Genomic DNA, 6,219 nt, shown 5'->3' with positions numbered 1-6,219 from the left:
AGATTAGAAAGGATAACAGCGCATAGCTGAACACTCAGCTGTTAAGATGAAAGGTGATTTCATTTTCATGACAGCTAAACAGAAAAAAAAATGCATATAGTTTTTTGGCAAGACTAAAAATCATACATTCTGGTGATATTGCAACACAATCCTTTTCCAATGTGCTCATCTTAACTAGACAGCTGCACTGTTGAGTGAGGGCACTGTGTTTTACCATGTGCTGAGTTTCTGTTCTGTCAGCACACGAGCAAGCAGTTTTCCTGGAGGTAGAACTGTATCTAAGCACTGGGAGAAGTGATTTTGTGAGCCTCCCTCACAGAAAAGCAAGACTAGTACTGGCCAAAATTATTGGCAAATAGTAGGTCATAAAATAAATGTAGCATGACATCAGTCTGGATGGAAGGAGCTAGAAATGGCCTTCATTCCGCATTTGGAAAATAGCTTCAGTTGAAGACTGTTGAGAAAAGGAGATATTTTAGAAATGTTGACTCATTCGGTTTTGACATTTCATTTAATGTCAACTTCTATTTTTGTTTTGAAATGGCATTTTTCATTCCAAAATTGCCTTCTTCTAAAGGGAAGGTTAACAAACATTTCAACTGACATCTCCAAAGATGCATTTGTTTGAGGTACTTTCCCTAAACAGACTTCAAATTTACTTAATTTTTTTTTCAACAAAAGCAAAAAGTCTATTACATGATCCGCTTTAATTTAAAGGCTTAGAAAGCCAAAGCCTGTGGAGATCTCTGAATTGTCACATTGGAATATTACTACAAGAGCATGACATTTTGTTATTAAAAAGAAAAAAAAATCATAAAAAGACTCCTGTCCCTCATCTTTTCCTTCTCTCCAAACCCAGTAACTTTCCTCCTTTATCTCAGATCCACCTTAGTTCTACAAAGTTCCATCTTTGTAAGCAGCAAGATCTGTCTCCAAGCAGCAGTCTGGTTGATATCTTCCTCCTCTCACAGTAAATCTATGAACTCCTTCCACCTATGTTTGCTCTGTTCCAAGCTCTTATATACCCTTACTATCATTTCAACCCAGTGGATGTCTAAAGTCCATCTTTCCTGGACCCAGGTCAATTCCACAGCCTCCTTCTGAATGACAGCATGTCCCAGTTCCATAAAATGTTAAGGGTGAACAACGAAAATAATTAAGCAATCCAAGCGCCCATACACATAACTAATTAGTCTAAGAGAAGCAGGAAGCAGACAGTATGTTCTGAACAAGTTCCATTAATGAAGAATGGTCTGACAGAGGCGATTCTAATTGCACCATAGTATGTCTAATCTAATTACTAATAGTTTATTTGCACTCTAAATCATCTCTGTCAGCTCAAATACCTAAATCTGGTGGTATCACACAGTGCTAGTGAAATCTAATGAGAACATCTCCCTTCCCTACCGGTTTGTTGCACTTGAGCATGAGTGTTGTATTGCTCTGAGTACTAGGCCGTTTGGGAATTCCTTGATGAAAATGCTCTTTGGAGTATTTTCTTTGGGAAAGACCAGTTCACCACAGCAAAGTGTTTGCAGGAACATATTTGAGAGACTCCTCAGGTAGGGAAAGTCTCTAAGTTGTTCCTTCTCTGGAAAGTACTACTGACTTAACTTTAAGTACTTCTAAGGCCATGACCAAAGGATTACCATGTGCATAAGGAATATTCATCCTTACTCTGATCATTTTTCATAAAAACACATTCTTAACACAAACTCCTAGAACAAGCCCTTGTCAAGTAGGTTTGTTCTTCATTGTAGCAGACAAAGCAACCTCAGTAAGAGGACCAACGTAACACCTACTGTACATGACTTAAGAGTGGTAGAGAGAAGGTCGATGTAGTACTTGAAAGATTCCTAAAGGCAAGTGATGCTGATGGACAATTAGGGAAGGTTACACAAGATCCTGAAAAGCTATAATCCATGTCAGTGGTTGACTGCAGGATTTTGCAAACTGCTAGGCAAAAATTATTCAGAAAATTCGAGAATATTCTGATCCATACAAAATGATCAGGGAAAAAAGGAGGACAGTTTCTTGAAAATAAACCAGACAGACCAGACAGTGGGAGATTAGTAGCTGCCAAGTAACAAATGGTCACGCCAGTCTCAGCCATTACAGGTGGACTGTTACCAATTATATAAAAAGCATATTGTAAAAATGGGGTTTACTTCATAGTGCATTTTAAAAAACTAATTTTGAAATCAGTGTAGGCAAGAAGTTAAAAAAGTAACAAAGTCCTTCAGTACATCATAAGGGGCAGGAAGATATAATGCAGCTCAAAGGTAAAATAAATGACAGCAATCGTAACACTGCTGCATTCTGTTCAAGTCATACATATTCAGAGCTGCGTAGCTAAAAGGTGTCATGTCACACTGCAACAGCCAACACTGAAACATCCCAGAAACTGCTCGGAAATTTAAACAGTCAGCTAAGAAGCTCCAGATGAGAGAGATCATAAAGGCATGTCCAGCACTGACACATTTATGAGGATTACAGAGCTTCAGTTTCCCACGCTTGAGAGACCATTTGAAAGTCTCTGGCGTATTCCAACTGGTCTCCATGGCTGTGGATATCCCATACACCTGTATCACAGCTGTCAACCCCCTGTGGAGGTGATTCTGGTATGCTATACTAGGCACCTATGTGAACAATTAACATAAAGCCTCATAACAAGCTGCAGGTCCCAGAAAGGCTAAAATGGTTGGGATCACCAGGAAAGAGTCCCTTTAGGACCTGCCTCTCCATCACTCTTTAAGGGAAAAAGCATGTACAGAAAGTGTTTCCATTTCTGAAGTGAGTGGAAGAACACAGAGACTGGAGGAATCAGTTGAGTTACAATGCTGAGGTGCCTGCAGAGAAGCTGCACGTTCACAGAAAATCAGACTGATGAATATTTCACTGTAGATGGAAGATCTACATCCAGAGAAAATCAAACTGATGGATATTTAACCATAGATGGAAACTCTGCTTTTGAATTAGGAATGGAGAATGTTACCGGTGTCTTAATAACTGGAAGAAGCATCTTTATGGCAAGAAGAGCTCTGAATGACATTCTTGTTGAGATGCATTTTAATTTGTAATTCCTCTTGTACCGTTAACCCAGACTTCCACCACTGACTGCAGCGACTGTAGCAGAAATATATACCTACCAAGCAGCTGCCCAGTCCCATCTGTCTTCTTGCCTCATACCCTCTGTGGTTGGTAGTGCCAGCTACCAGTAGTCTGGTTGACCCTTCTAGAATATTTCTGCCTGAGGCAGAATATCCAAGAAATGTTGTACAACCACACCACGCTTTTGGGCCCTGGAAGCCTTCCCACACCTGACTGAACAGGAAGGGCTCCTTACCTACTGTACTTGGGCAATGGGAGAAAATTACAGTGGTAAAGTACCTGCAGCCTAAATGCTTAAAAGATTCAAACTTCTATTATAATCAAGCGTTAACTCATCAGCATTTTGAAAATCGCCAGTAATTTGTTTTTTTAATCCATTTCTATGGGAAGACCCAGATGATCACTACTTGTTGTGTCAAAGATCAGGTTCTTTAATAGGCACAGTGGAACAGGTACATGTTTTGAATTCCATCTTCTAAATCAAATTACACAGAGACCGACAGCAAGTCGCCCTTCAAGGTGAAATTCTTAATGAGTAGATTAACTGCTACCATACAGACAAGAAAATTCAAAAGCCAAACTTTGCTGAACGACAGGCATTCAGTGACAGGATGGAAAACATTCACAAACACAATCCCCCAGGTACAGCCTGGCAGACATATTCCATTAAAAATATAAAATAATTTTTTAAAAAAGAAAAAACAGTGAGACTAGAAACAAACAGGTAAAGAATCCTTGTATCCTCTAAGGAGGACATATCAGGAAGAGAATTATTCTCTTCTCACTGCAGACTTTGTGATATTTTTTTTTTTCGTGGTCCTTTAAAAAGTTTGACATACCCTTCCAAATAACTCTGCTGTAATTTAAAAAAAGCAGCAGCCGTTTCCTAGCTTTATATATGTACTAATATGTGCAGGCATGCATACCTATATACTTATACAGTTCCACCCCCTTAGATTTGTTATATCTGCTTTTCACAGGGCTACCTAAGTTTTCAAAGTGAGGTTAATGCCTATCTGGAGCTGTATGTGGGGAGTCAGTAAGCATTTTGCTTAGGAGAATGGACCATTCAAAGGTTTGAATATACTACTGTGCACCAAGATTATATATAATCTCCAAAATCTCCAAAACTGGCCTCTCCTGACTCTATCTAACCAACACTCCTGAGTTCATATGGAACTTGGTCACACAGAAAAAAAATGTATTTGCAGATTTATGCCTTGGTTCTGCAAATAAGTACAACTTTGCTCAGATAAATTAATGCTAAATGCCCGAGAGAAGAAAAAAAAGAAAGAAAAAAAACCCACCACACCAGGCCACAAAAACCTCTGTCACTTCTGAAGAACTCCATGAAGTATTAGTTCTATTGTTTCAGTAACAAAAAGAAAACATAAGCATGGATTCTGGAAATTTCAAGGGAAGTAATTCAAGTCAGGAAGACTACAGAGAAGCTCAGAATGTTAAAATTCTACTTTGAATCATTACTCGGCAGATGTCAGAAAATTAATTCAAGGACATTAGTCTCATTTTAACTATTTGTTGTAGGGATTGGTAAAAATGAGTTTAGGGGAATTAATGACTTTTTCAGAAAATACAAGTCAGTAATCCATGGCCTGTTGAAACCCATGTGTTGCAAACAGACTTGATAGTGAAAAAACTCACCCACCCAACAGTTGTTGAGGAGCTGGAGCCCAGTGCTTTTGTGGCAAAAACACTGACCTCTGCTACTTCAAGAGAACTCAGTTATTTGAACAAATAATAAGTTATTTTTTCCCTCTGTGGAACAGTCACCAGAAAGCAATATATTGCAAAGCTTCATAAAAAAGGAGCCAATACACCACACAATCCTAAAAGTATCACTGTAAACTGAAAAGTTCAGTTGGTCAAGAATATGAAAAATGTAATTTCATTTTTAAAAAAAAAATCAATTTTTTCCACAGGAAAGTTAATTTTTTTTTTCTCCTCTGCTTCAGTCAGGAGGAGAAAAGCAAACATATTTCTGTTAGATATACTTAAATCTAAATACTTCAGTTGTCAAAATGAACTGAGCTACTATTTGTCTGCTTTAATATACTACCCATTTATGTATGGAATAAAGTCCCCAGGTGTTGATCCGGCAGAGTTGTTTTCCTCCTGATGCAGTGGGAGGAGAAAAAAAAAATCAGAATCTTATAGGCAATTGAATATTTAAATACAGGTATTTTTGATAAAACATGCACTTATTTGTGAGAAAAAAATTATTTGTCATAGAGTTGTATCATTTAGTCTGCTGGAATTTTATAATATGTTTTTATATTCGAAGGACAAGTATTTCTTTGTTGGTGCTTTATTTAACCATGTATTAGCAATATCACTTAATAGAAAAGCTAATCGGGTTATTAGTTTTTATTTAATGTGGCAGATAGCATGCTATGATTTATCTCTTCCTGTAGTTATAGGAAATATTGCTTTCAGTAGGCATACTGTCAACACAAAAAATACTCACCATACAACAAAAATAGAGTATTTGACAAGCACAAGACAGATCTGTTTTTGTTGGTATTTTAATTACATATTTTATGAAAAGTCCACCTTTGTCAGCTTGGACTTTTCAAGTCTATCTTATAAATCACTCCCTCGATGGAAATTACTCAGAGACCTACCTGACAGAGCAGGAACAGCCTACTTCTCAGCTGTTATAAACCAGTATGGTTCAGTGCTGAGGATCATGACTTGCAAGAAACCTGAAGAGTGCAACAGTATGTTTCTCTAATGCTTTCTTTCCTCATCCCCTCTTGATACACCTCTATTTTATTACGGCAGCAAAATAGCAGCAAAAATGTGAACGTTTTTCCTCTTTAAAAGGAAAATTTTGATATACTGCAGGAGTATAGGTGAAATATAATAAAATGTAGCATAGGAAAATTTTACTTTAATTTCAATTAGAGGCACAGCAGAGCTCTGCAGATGGCTGTGTCCACCTAGAAGATGAGTTCTCCAGTCCAGATCAATGTTATTGTCTTTTTTAAATGCAATAAAAGAAGAGAAAAGAAAAGCATATAATTCCACAAGTACTGCCACTGAAAGAGCCCAGTTTCCTATGGATTTAGATCTCGCATGATTTCCTAT

This window comes from Phaethon aethereus, assembly GCF_964289735.1.
Source record: "Phaethon aethereus genome assembly, chromosome: 2".
NCBI classification, from domain to species: Eukaryota; Metazoa; Chordata; class Aves; order Phaethontiformes; family Phaethontidae; genus Phaethon; species Phaethon aethereus.
This window is presented reverse-complemented; position numbering follows the sequence as displayed.